Source organism: Triticum dicoccoides, chromosome 2A (genome assembly GCF_002162155.2).
Source record: "Triticum dicoccoides isolate Atlit2015 ecotype Zavitan chromosome 2A, WEW_v2.0, whole genome shotgun sequence".
Classification (NCBI taxonomy): Eukaryota; Viridiplantae; Streptophyta; class Magnoliopsida; order Poales; family Poaceae; genus Triticum; species Triticum dicoccoides.
The window spans coordinates 623,917,714-623,932,356 of NC_041382.1; positions in this window are offsets into that span (position 1 = coordinate 623,917,714).

Sequence of the window (14,643 nt, forward strand, 5' to 3'; positions counted from 1 at the left end):
TAATAAACTTGAATGATTAGTAGACTTGAGATGTTTATAAGCTTCTGTTCTAGACTTCCTCCAAGTACAGTTAAAAACTTTAAACCGGATTCTGATGATAACATAATTTTGCATCTATAGCCCCCAAGGGCCGGTTTAATCAGTAGGAATGAGCCAGTCCTATTAGTCATTATGTAAGAGACCAAAACATAACTTCATATCCCTCATGAGTCGGCTGGGTCTGTCAACAGCACACCTGGCTAATCCTTAACAAGAAAAAACAAGCAATATCCATTAGCCCCCAAGTGCCAAGTGTTATTGCCTGCAAAACACTTGGGACTTCTTGGAAAGAACCAGTTCCTTTAAAATTTCACTGATAGACATTAGCCCCCAAGTGCCAAGTGTTGTTTGCTTTTAAAGCACTTGGGACTTGTTTTTTATAACCTGTCATGAAACTTAACGAACTTATACTGTATGCAGGCTGCGACCACTGAACTGGAAGCTCAATTGTCTGAGGCCAAGACCCGTCTGACAACTTGGGAGACTGAGACAAAGAAGGCTGAATCCAAATTCCAGTTGAGTGTGTCTGAAGCAGAGAAATTGAAAACCAGCTTTACTACGGAGAAAGAGGCTTGGGTAAATGAGAAGACTGCCTTGACGCAGCGGGCTGAGAAAGCCGAGGTGGCTCTGGAAGAGGTTACCACTGAACTCACCGGTTTAAAGAACCGTGTGTCTCAGATGGTTTCTGCAATCTTCGGTAAGTCGCCTTGTTGTTTACCCGAAGTAAATATTTTTCATCATAATATGAGCCACCACTTAACCAATTGTGTAAAATTTGCAGGTCCCAGGATTAGCAATCTGAGCCGAGACACGTTTGTCAAGCTCAAGGTGGTTTACACACTTGTTGAGCAATTATACACTGGATCTCGGCGGACTCTTGCCACTATCTCCCCCGCAAATCAAGAACCAAACTTATTAAGTGATGTCTTGAAGAAGTTGTCCATCTTGCCCGCTAGGTTCCAAGAAATCAAGCGATCCTGTGCTAGAGCCAGAGCTGTGACAGCTTTGAGCCGTGCCAAAGCCTAGGTTCCGGAGTTAGACCCGGCGGACGTAGCCAGTGGGTATCCCAGTCTCAAGGAAGATGGAACTCTTTTTGATCAACAAGACTTTTCTGCTTGTGTCAAGGAGATTCGCCCTCATGCTACAATCATTGCCGAAGAGACCAAGCTCACCAAGTATCAGCCGGGTTATGACGCAGATAATTAGAAGATGGCGACTCCTTCATATAAAGTGATGGACTTAATCCCGCCGATTCGTAAGCACACTTTCACCCCTGATATTGAGCCGTCTGACTTGATTGATGACGAGGCTGAATTTGTCGCCCTACGTGGCTTTGATTTTTCCAAACCAAACTTCTAGACGGTGGTGGAGGAGGACAAAACGGCAAGGGCTGAGCCGCCACCTTCAAGTGAGCCAGGCCAAGATTCATGAACCGGGGCCGGTTTATCATCTGTTGTATGTGAGACTGAAAAACAGTTATCCTTTTGGGCTCCAAACGCCTTGTAATAGGCTAGCTTTAAACTTCTTTTTCTGCTATGCCATCGTGCATATTGTGCTGTTTATAATACTTCTTTATCCATCATGCGAAGATATGCTATATATGCCTGATGATATTATCAATCTTGAATCTGTTCCTACATACAACAGATGAAAAAGTGTCCTGGCGGTTTACCGCTGGATGGGTTGTAGTGCCCCAACATGAACTTATCATGATTTATAACCAAGGATGGTCGAAATAATAATCATATATGATTAAAAATATATCATACCTGTGATATTGGATCACACTTGTTGGTTTATGATGACCCACAAGTATAGGGGATCTATCGTAGTCCTTTCGATAAGTAAGATTGTCGAACCCAACGAGGAGCAGAAGGAAATGACAAGCGGTTTTCAGCAAGGTATTCTCTGCAAGTACTGAAACAAGTGGTAACAGATAGTTTTGTGATAAGATAGATTGTAACGAGCAACAAGTAACAAAAGTAAATAAAGTGCAGCAAGGTGGCCCAATCCTTTTTGTAGCAAAGGAAAAGCCTGGACAAACTCTTATATAAGGAAAAGCGCTCCCGAGGACACATGGGAATATCGTCAAGCTAGTTTTCATCATGTTCATATGATTCGCGTTCGATACTTTGATAATTTGATATGTGGGTGGACCGGTGCTTGGGTGCTGTTCTTACTTGAACAAGCATCCCACTTATGATTAACCTCTATTGCAAGCATCCACAACTACAACAAAAGTATTAAGGTAAACCTAACCATAGCATGAAACATATGGATCCAAATCAGCCCCTTACGAAGCAACGCATAAACTAGGGTTTAAGCTTCTGTCACTCTAGCAACCCATCATCTACTTATTACTTCCCAATGCCTTCCTCTAGGCCCAAATAATGGTGAAGTGTTATGTAGTCGACATTCACATAACACCACTAGAGGCTAGACAACATACATCTTATCAAAATATCAAACGATTACCAAATTCACATGACTACTAATAGCAAGACTTCTCCCTTGTCCTCAGGAACAAACGTAATTACTCACAAAGCATATTCATGTTCATAATCAGAGGGGTAATAATATGCATATAGGATCTGAACATATGATCTTCCACCAAATAAACCAACTAGCATCAACTACAAGGAGTAATCAACACTACTAGCAACCTACTAGCACCAATCCCGGACTTTGAGACAAGAATTGGATACAAGAGATGAACTAGGGTTTGGAGATGAGATGGTGCTGGTGAAGATGTTGATGGAGATTGCCCTCTCCCAATGAGAGGAGTGTTGGTGATGACGATGGTGATGATTTCCCCCTCCCGGAAGGAAGTATCCCCGGCAGAACAGCTTTGCCGGAGCTCTAGATTGGTTCCGCCAAGGTTCCGCCTCATGGCGGCGGAGTCTCGTCCCAAAAAGTTCCTCTTTATTTTTTTCTCATCAAAAGACTTCATATAGAAGAAGATGGACGTCGGAGAGCCACCAGGGGGCCCATGAGGTAGGGGGCGCGCCCTAGGGGGGCGCCCTAGGGGGGGTGCGCCCCCACCCTCGTGAGCAGGGTGTGGGCCCCCTGGCCTTCATCTTTGGCGAGGATTTTTCTTTATGTATTTTAAGATGTTCCATGGAGTTTCAGGACTTTTGGAGTTGCGCAGAATAGGTCTCTAATATTTGCTCCTTTTCTAGCCCAGAATTCCAGCTGCCGGCATTCTCCCTCATTATGTAAACCTTGTAAAATAAGAGAGAATAGCCATAAGTATTGTGACATAAAGTGAAATAATAGTCCATAATACAATAAATATCGATATAAAAGCATGATGCAAAATGGACGTATCAACTTCCCCAAGCTTAGACCTCGCTTGTCCTCAAGCGAAAAGCTGATAACAATAAATATGTCCTCATGTTTAGAGGTAGAGGCGTCGATAAAAATAAAATACGGAGATGAAGGCATCATGATTATTCTCATAACAGTAACATATATATATTTTGTCATATGATTACTTATGTTCAAGTGATTATCTATTCACAATGCAAAAGTATAAATCATAAACCTTATTGGGCTCTGACAAACTATAATCTCAGTCATTGAAGCAATTGCAATTTATCATAACATCGGAAAGAGTCTATGTCAGAGCTAAACAAACAAGTCCACATACTCAACTATCATTTAGTCCTCCATAATTGCTAACACTCACGCAATACTTGTGGTTACGGAGTTTTAATCGGGCACAGAGAAAAATAGGGGCTTATAGTTTTGCCCCACAACCTTTTACCTCAAGGTTAATGTCAACAATAATGGTTCATGCTCCCCTACATCCAATTAGATATATATATATATATCATGTTCTTTCCAACATGCTGAGCTTGCCGAAGGATAAAATGAAAAAGGAAAGGTGAAGATCACCATGACTCTTGCATAAGGTAGAAGATAATAATAAATGATAAGCCCTTCGCAGAGGGAAGCAGAGGTTGCCATGCGCTTTTATGGTTGGATGCATAAAATCTCAATGCGAAAGAACGTCACTTTATATTGCCCCTTGTGATATGAACCTTTATTATGCAGTCCATCGCTTTTATTACTTCCACATCACAAGATCGTATAAAGCTTATTTCTCCCACACCAATTAATCATACATATTTAGAGAAATTTTTATTGCTTTGCACCGATGACAACTTACTTGTAGGATCTTACTCAATCCATACGTAGATATGGTGGACTCTCATGGCAAAACTGGTTTAAGGGTGTTTTGAAGCACAAGCAGTATTCTACTTGGTGCTGAGAATTTGTCTAGCATGAGGGGGAAAGGCAAGCTCAACAAGTTAGAGGATCCATGACAACATACTTTATCTCAGATATAAGAAAGACATAACTCATTACGTTGTCTTCCTTGTCCAACATCAACTCTTTAGCATGTCATATTTTAATGAGTGCTCCCAATCATAAAAGATGTCAATGATAATATATCTATATGTGAAAACCTCTCTTTCCTTATTACTTCCTATTAATTGCAACAATGACCAAAGCTATGTCTGCCAACTCCCAACAACTTTTAATCATCATACTCTTTCTATGTGAAGTCATTACTCTCAATAAGATCAATATGAACTCTTTGTTTTTTTTCTTCTCTCTTCCTTTATTCACCCAAGATCATGGCAAACTAATCAAGCCCTTGACTCAACACTAATCTTTATTGTATATAGCTCACGGACTCGATTACATAGAGAGATCAAAAAACTCAAAACTAGATCATGCCATAAACTTTATTCTACTAGATCAAGATACTACTAATAGGATCGAACTAAGAAAAACGGTAAACATAGGAGTTGTGATTGTGATACAATACCTGGGCACCTCCCCCAAGCTTGGTAGTTGCCAAGGGGAGTGCCCATACCCATGTTATTATATCTCCTTCTTTGTTGTCGGTGTAATATTCTTGGCGATGATTCCCCTCAGGATGCGGTTCTCCTCCTCGAGCTTATTGATTTGCTGTTTGAGGTCCATTATTTCCTTACGAAGCTTTCCTGTGACAGCTAAAGCTCCTTGCACCCAAGGGTGTTGCATAGCTGCGGGAGAACAAGTGACACTCCTCTTCATATTTTCATAAGAAAGAAATCTAACATTAGAAGGGATAACCGAATTTGGAATAGCTGAGCTCTGTAGTTCCCCCATCATGAACCCAGCTCGGAGGAGAGAGGTGACTTCTTCATCCTCCATGGCATCTACTCTCATCAAGTCAGCCTCCATCTCTTCCTCCGTTGCTGGCCCAAAGTGGTCAGCGTCGCTGTTTGCCCTTGGTCCCGGTGCCGGATTAGATACCCGACTCTCCCCGATTGACTCTTGAGAAGACATCTTGTTCTAATCTGCAGCAGCAACAACTCGAAAACAAAAACAGAGGACATTTGTGTGATACGGGAGTCAAAACCTTCCGGAGGTTATATAATGAATTTTTACCGACCAAAATACATAACATGCAAGAAAACAGAGTTCGGAAGGCACACGAGGTGCTCACGAGGTAGGGGGCGCACCCTAGGGGGGGGCCCACCACCCTCCTGTCCTTCCTGGACTGCTACTTATTTTTCTATTTTTCTAAATATTCCAAAATGGAGAAATATTGCCTTAAAAATTGTTTTGGAGTCGGTTTACTTACCGTACCACATACCTATTCCTTTTCAGAGTCTGAAACGCTCCAGAAAGTGTCCTTTATGTATTCCTTCGGGGTTACGGTTTCAATAATATTGGTTTCAACATTTATGGGGTTACCAGAGATATAATGTTTGATTCTTTGACCGTTTACCACGTTTGGATTTGTGCCCTCGAAGTTGTTGATCTTTATGGCACCGGAGGATAGACCTCTTCGATAACATAGGGGCTTTCCCATTTAGAGAGAAGTTTGCCTGCAAAAAATCTTAAACGAGAGTTGTATAGCAATACATAATCACCTACATTAAACTCACGCTTTTGTATCGTTTTGTCATGCCATCTTTTAACTTTTTCTTTAAACAACTTGGCATTTTCATAAGCTTGGGTTATCCATTCATCAAGTGAGCTAATATCAAATAACCTCTTCTCACCGGCAAGTTTAAAATCATAGTTGAGCTCTTTAATAGCCCAATATGCCTTATGTTCTAGTTCGAGAGGTAAGTGACATGCTTTTCCATAAACCATTTTATACAGAGACATACCCATAGGATTTTTATATGGAGTTCTATAAGCCCATAATGCACCATCAAGTTTCTTGGACCAATTCTTTCTAGACCTATTAACGGTCTTTTGCAAAATTAATGTGAGCTCTCTATTGCTCAACTCTACTTGACCACTAGACTGAGGGTGATAAGGAGATGCAATTCTATGATTAACATCATATTTAGCAAGCATTTTACGGAAAGCACCGTGAATAAAGTGTGAACCACCATCAGTCATTAAATATCTAGGGACTCCAAACCTCGGGAAAATAACTTCCTTAAGCATCTTAATAGAAGTGTTATGATCAGCACTACTAGTTGGAATAGCTTCTACCCACTTAGTAACGTAATAAACACCAACTAGAATATGTGTGTATCCATTAGAGGCAGGAAAAGGTCCCATATAGTCGAAGCCCCAAACATCAAACGGTTCAATAACAAGTGAATAATTCATAGGCATTTCTTGACGTCTACTAATATTACCAATTCTTTGACATTCATCACAAGACAAGACAAACTTACGGGCATCCTTGAAGAGAGTAGGCCAATAAAAACTAGATTGCAATACCATATGTGCAGTTCTATCTCCAGCGTGGTGTCCTCCATAAGACTCGGAATGACATTTGCGTAGGATCTGTTCCTGTTCATGCTCAGGTACACAACGTCTAAGAACACCATCTACTCCTTCTTTATAAAGATGTGGGTCATCCCAAAAGTAATGTCTCAAGTCATAGAAAAACTTTTTCTTTTGCTGGTATGTGAAGCTAGGTGGCATAAATTTAGCAACAATATAATTAGCATAATCAGCATACCATGGAGTACTACGAGAAGTACTTATAACATTTAATTGTTCATCAGGAAATCTATCATTAATAGGTAGTGGGTCATCAAGAATATTTTCTAACCTAGAGAAGTTGTCTGCAACGGGGTTCTCAGCTCCCTTTTTATCAACAATATGCAAATCAAATTCTTGTAGCAAGAGAACCCATCTAATAAGTCTAGGTTTAGCATCTTTCTTTTCCATAAGGTATTTAATAGCAGCATGATCAGTTTGAATAGTTACTTTAGAATCAACAATATAAGGTTTGAACTTATCACAAGCAAATACAACTGCTAAAAGCTCTTTTTCAGTAGTAGCATAATTTCTTTGAGCATTGTCTAGAGTCTTACTAGCATAATGAATAACATTTAATTTCTTATCAACTCTTTGCCCTAGAACAACACCTACAGCATAATCACTGGCATCATACATAATTTCAAAGGGTAAATTCCAATCAGGTGGCCGAACAACAGGTGCAGAGACTAATGCTTTCTTAAGTGTTTCAAATGCTTCTACACAATCATCATCAAAGACAAATGGTATATCTTTTTGCAATAAATTAGTTAGAGGCCGAGAAATTTTTGAAAAGTCCTTAATGAACCTCCTGTAAAATCTGGTGTGACCAGGAAACTTCTTATACCTTTGATGTCCTTGGGACATGGCATCTTTTCAATAGCATCAACCTTGGCTTTATCAACTTCAATACCTCTTTCAGAAACTTTGTGCCCCAAGACAATACCTTCCTTAACCATAAAGTGGCACTTTCCCCAATTCAAGACAAGATTAGTTTCTTCACATCTCTGCAAAACACGATCAAGATTGCTCAAGCAATCATCAAAAGAGGAACCATAGACGGAAAAATCATCCATGAAAACCTCACAAATATTTTCACAAAAGTCAGAGAATATAGCCATCATGCATCTTTGAAAGGTAGCAGGTGCATTACATAAACCAAAAGGCATACGTCTATAAGCAAAAGTACCAAAAGGGCATGTAAAAGTAGTCTTTGACTGATCTCTAGCCGACACAGGTATTTGAGAGAAACCAGAATAACCATCTAGAAAGCAATAGTGTGTATGTCTGCATAATCTTTCTAGCATTTGATCAATAAAAGGTAAGGGGTAATGATCTTTGTTAGTAGCTTTATTTAATTTGCGGAAATCAATTACCATCCTATAACCTGTGATAATTCTTTGTGGAATCAATTCATCTTTATCATTAGGAACAACAGTAATACCTCCCTTCTTAGGGACACAATGGACAGGACTTACCCACTCACTATCAGCAACGGGATAGATTATACCTGCCTCCAGAAGCTTTAGTCTTTCTTTTCTTACCACTTCTTTCATTTTAGGATTCAGACGTCGTTGAGGATCACGAACTGGTTTGCCATCTACTTCCAAATTTATTTTATGTTGACATAGAGTGGGACTAATGCCCTTAAGATCATCAAGAGTATATCCAATAGCAGCACGATGCTTGTTCAGAGTTTTCAATAATCTTTCTTCTTCATGCTCTGAAAGGGTAGAACTAATAATAACAGGATATATCTTCTTTTCATCAAGATAAGCATATTTAAGATTATCAGGCAAAGGTTTAAGCTCAAACACGGGATCACCCTTGGGTGGAGGAGGATCCCCTAAAATTTCAACAGGCAAATTATGTTGCAGAATAGGTTCCTGTTTAAAGAATACTTCATCTATTTCCCTTCTTTCATTCATGAACATATCATTTTCATGGTCTAGCAAATAGTGTTCTAAAGGATCACTAGGAGGTACGACAATAGAAGCAAGACCAATAATTTCATCCTTACTAGGTAATTCTTCCTCACGATGTTGTTTACTAAATTTAGAGAAATTAAACTCATGAACCATATTATCCAAGCCAATAGTAACAACATTCTTTTCGCAATCTATCCTAGCATTAACAGTGTTCAAGAAGGGTCTACCAAATATAATGGGACAAAAGCTATCTTGCGGAGAAGTAAGAACAAGAAAATGAGCGGGATATTTAGTTTTCCCACACAAGACTTCAACATCTCTAACAATTCCAATTGGTGAAATAGTATCTCTATTGGCAAGTTTAATTGTGACATCAATACCTTCTAACTCAGCAGGTGCAATTTCATTCTTAATTTCTTCGTATAAAGTATGCGGTATAACAGCAGCACTCGCACCCATATCACATAAGCCATGATAACAATGATCTTCTATTTTAACAGAAATAACAGGGACGCCTACCACAGGTCTATGTTTATCTTTATCACAAGGTTTAGCAATTCTAGCAGTTTCACCTTCGAACTGAATAACATGCCCATCAATATTATCAGACAAGAGATCTTTAACAATAGCAATATTAGGTTCTACTTTGACTTGCTTAGGAGGTGTATAAGTTCTAATATTGCTTTTACGAACAACATTTGAAGCTTTAGCATGATCCTTTATTCTAACAGGGAAAGGTGGTTTCTCAACATAACAAGTAGGAACAATAGGATCATTATAAGTGACAGCCTTTTCTTCAACTTTAATAGGTGCAGCTACTTTTACTTCTACGGGAGGATGATATTTAAAACAATTCTCCTCTGGGAGATCAACATAAGCAGCAAAAGATTCACAGAAAGAAGCTACTATCTCAGAGTCAAGTCCATATTTAGTGCTAAACTTACGGAAAATATCGGTGTCCATAAAAGATTTAACACAATCAAACTTAGGTGTCATACCTGACTCCTTACCTTCGTCGAGGTCCCAATCTTCAGAGTTGCGTTTAATTCTATCCAATAAATTCCATTTAAATTCAATAGTCTTCATCATAAAAGAGCGAGCACAAGAAGTATCGAGCATGGTGCGATTGTTTTCAGAAAGCCGAGAATAAAAATTTTGAATGATCATTTCTCTTGAGAGCTCATGATTGGGGCATGAATATAACATTGATTTAAGACTCCCCCAATCTTGAGAGATGCTTTTTCCTTCGGGAGGCCAGAAATTATATATATAATTGTGATCACGATGAACAAGATGCATAGGGTAATACTTTTGATGAAATTCCAACTTCAATCTTTTATAGTCCCATGATCTCATATCATCACATAGCCTATACCATATCAATGCGTCTCCCTTCAAAGATAAAGGGAAGACCTTCTTCTTAGCAACATCATCGGGTATACCTGCAAGCTTAAATAATCCACAAACTTCATCCACATATATTAAGTGCTCATCAGGATGCTTTGTTCCATGTCATGTAAAAGGGTTAGCTAGCAGTTTTTCCATCATACCCGAAGGAAATTCAAAAGGAGTTTCATTTTCAATAGGTTCAGTAGGTTGAGGAGCAACTCTTTGCTCTACTGGACGGGGTGAAGATACCCCGAACAAGCCCCTCAGAGAATTACTTTCCATACTAACAAGTGACAGTAAATTTCAGCACACTATATAAATTTTTCCTTACCAAATTCCACCTACCAAAGGCGCTACACTCCCCGGCAATGGTGCCAGAAAAGAGTCTTGATGACCCACAAGTATAGGGGATCTATCATAGTCCTTTCGATAAGTAAGAGTGTCGAACCCAACGAGGAGCAGAAGGAAATGACAAGCGGTTTTCAGCAAGGTATTCTCTGCAAGTACTGAAACAAGTGGTAACAGATAGTTTTGTGATAAGATAGATTGTAACGAGCAACAAGTAACAAAAGTAAATAAAGTGCAGCAAGGTGGCCCAATCCTTTTTGTAGCAAAGGACAAGCCTGGACAAACTCTTATATAAGGAAAAGCGCTCCCGAGGACACATGGGAATATCGTCAAGCTAGTTTTCATCACGTTCATATGATTCGCGTTCGATACTTTGATAATTTGATATGTGGGTGGACCGGTGCTTGGGTGCTCTTCTTACTTGAACAAGCATCCCACTTATGATTAACCTCTATTGCAAGCATCCACAACTACAACAAAAGTATTAAGGTAAACCTAACCATAGCATGAAACATATGGATCCAAATCAGCCCCTTACGAAGCAACGCATAAACTAGGGTTTAAGCTTCTGTCACTCTAGCAACCCATCATCTACTTATTACTTCCCAATGCCTTCCTCTAGGCCCAAATAATGGTGAAGTGTTATGTAGTCGACGTTCACATAACACCACTAGAGGCTAGACAACATACATCTTATCAAAATATCAAACGAATATCAAATTCACATGACTACTAATAGCAAGACTTCTCCCTTGTCCTCAGGAACAAACGTAATTACTCACAAAGCATATTCATGTTCATAATCAAAGGGGTAATAATATGCATATATGATCTGAACATATGATCTTCCACCAAATAAACCAACTAGCATCAACTACAAGGAGTAATCAACACTACCAGCAACCTACTAGCACCAATCCCGGACTTTGAGACAAGAATTGGATACAAGAGATGAACTAGGGTTTGGAGATGAGATGGTGTTGGTGATGACGATGATGATGATTTCCCCCTCCCGGAGGGAAGTATCCCCGGCAGAACAGCTCTGCCGGAGCTCTAGATTGGTTCCGCCAAGGTTCCGCCTCGTGGCGGCGGAGTCTCATCCCGAAAAGTTCCTCTTTATTTTTTTCTGATCGAAAGACTTCATATAGGAGAAGATGGATGTCAGAGAGCCACCAGGGGGGCCACGAGGTAGGGGGCGCGCCCTAGGGAGGCGCCCTAGGGGGGGCACCCCCCACCCTCGTGAGCAGGGTGTGGGCCCCTTGGCCTTCATCTTTGGCGAGGATTTTTCTTTATGTATTTTAAGATGTTCTGTGGAGTTTTAGGACTTTTGGAGTTGCGCAGAATAGGTCTCTAATATTTGCTCCTTTTCCAGCCCAGAATTCCAGCTGCCGGCATTCTCCCTCCTTATGTAAACCTTGTAAAATAAGAGAGAATGGCCATAAGTATTGTGACATAAAGTGAAATAACAGTCCATAATACAATAAATATCGATATAAAAGCATGATGCAAAATGGACGTATCAGTTTGTCAAGCTAGTGCAGTAAGGGTGATAGCCCAAAGCTCCGAGCACTGGTAACTATTAAAGATTACCGGCTTATGAACAAAGCCGGATCAGGTCAAGGAACACCAGATATTGTGTTTATTTCATACTGGTGACTTATATTCAAAACCAGGCCGGGTCAATAAACACCGGATATTATCTCATACTGGCGACTTATAGTCAAAGCCAGGCCGGGTCAATAAACACCGGTTAATGTCATATACGACTTAGAAGGCATTATAAGCCTTATTGATTCTCAACCATATATTACTATGTGACAAAAGAAAAAAAATCTCAAAAAGATGTTCAAAGCAACAAACAACATAAAATCCAAGGCTTTCATAGGCCGCCAAGCCAAAATATCTTCTTCAATGAAACTAGCATTAGCCACTGGAAGGTACGCGCTTTCCGTGAGCTAGCACTCACATTACCCAATCAACATTTTAACCCAGATAAGTTCAGTTCTTATTTAAAGATAGACTTATCAGGAGTACATGGGGTCAGAGTAGCATCGTGCATCACATGCTGATTTATCCAAGTTTCAAGGAAGGCGGCTTTATCAGCCTAAGCTTCTCCTTGCTTTCCGTAAACCGCGCCCTCTCATGACAAACCGGCGTCTAACCTTAACGAGTTCAGGGTCTTGTTTAAAAGATTGACTGTTAAGAGTTCGGCGGGTCAATCAAGATTACCTGATGGAGAAGCATCTGGCATACAGATAGGATAACCCGGGGTTTTAGGTGAATACACCTGGCTTCCAAGCCTGGCTTTTATAGCCTATCACAAGGTTATGAACTCTTTGTTCTTTAGAACAAAAAAAGCCCCCAAGCAATATTTTAAGCTGTGCTCAAGGGGTACCTATGTTTGAGTTATGCTTTTGCAACAGACTCTCTTTGGTCCCTTTAACCTGGGTAGTAAGCCCCCTAGTTTTTTATGTGGCCTATAAGCCGGATCAAAGGGTAATCATAACTTTGCTTTATAAAGCAGAAGCCTGACCAAAAACTCATTATTTAAAGAGGAGAAAAAATGACAGAGGCCCTGCTTTAGTAGGGATGCCGACTTTATTATATCGATCATAATATATACATTGTCAAAATATGTACATTGGAAGAGCCGGTGGCTCAAGTGTAGTAAGGACTAAGGTGAGCAATATTCCAGGGCCGGCGGGTCTCTTCCTCTGACGTGCGTGGGTCCTTGTGGTCTCGAACATCGATAAGGTAATATCACCCGTTGTTTAGATTCTTGCTTACCACAAAGGGTACTTACCAAGGTGGGGATAACTTGTGCATATCAGTCTAATCCTGGATAAGCCGGAGCACCAGATCGCCTTCTTGGAAAGTTCTGGTTTTAACCCGACGGCTGTGATATCAGTGCAGATCTTGCTGGTAAATCGCCGAACGAGCCTCTGCGATGTCACGCTCCTCATCCAATAGGTCAAGTGCTTCTTGACGTGCTCTTTCATTGTCAGCTTCAACATAAGCCGCCACACGAGGTGAGTCATGACGGATGTCACTAGGGAGAACCACCTCTGCTCCGTCAACCATGAAGAAAGGTGTATATCACATAGATCTGTTTGGGGTGGTATTGATGCTCCACAATACGGAAGGTAACTCCTCCACCCAACAACCCGGCGTCCTCTGCAGGGGAACCATGAGCCGGGGTTTGATGCCTTTCAAGATCTCTTGGTTTGCTCTCTCAGCTTGACCATTGGATTGGGGGTGAGCCACTAATGATACACCGAGCCAGATATGCTCACGTTGACAAAATTCTTCCATAGCACCCTTAGAGAGATTACTGCTATTGTCTGTTATAATGCTATGTGGAAAGCCAAAACGGAAGATCACCTTTCTCATAAATTGAACCGTCGTTGTTGCATCACACTTGCTGATTGGCTCTGCCTCTACCCACTTAGTGAACTTATCAACCGCCACCAAAAGGTGGGTCTTCTTGTCCTTGGATCTTTTGAAAGGTCCAACCATATCAAGCCCCCAAACTGCAAACGACCAAGTAATTGGAATCATCCTCAATTCTTGAGCCAGCATATGGGCTCGTCGTGCAAATTTCTGACATCCATCACACCTGCTCACAAGGTCCTCTGCATCAGCATGAGCTGTTAACCAATAAAACCCATGACGGAAAGCTTTGGCTACGAGGGATTTTGAACCTGCATGATGACCACAATCTCCTTCATGAATCTCTCGTAAGATCTCACAACCCTCTTCTGGAGAAACACAACGTTGAAACGCCCCTATGACACTGCGATGATGTAACTTTCCATTAACAATTGTCATTGACTTAGACCGCCGGGTTATCTGCCTGGCTAAGGTTTCATCCTCAGGTAACTTGCCCAGGGTCATATAAGCCAAGTAAGGTACTATCCAATCCGGGATTACATGAAGAGACGCCATGAACTGAGCTTCCGGGCCAGGAATAGCCAAATCTTCCTCTGTAGGTAACTTGACCGACAGGTTATGCAAAACATCAATAAAGACATTAGGTGACACCGGTTTACGTTGAGAACCCAACCAACTTAAAGCGTCCACCACTTTATTTTTCCTCCGATCAACGTGCTCAACTTGATAGCCTTTGAAATGACCAACAATAATGTCCACC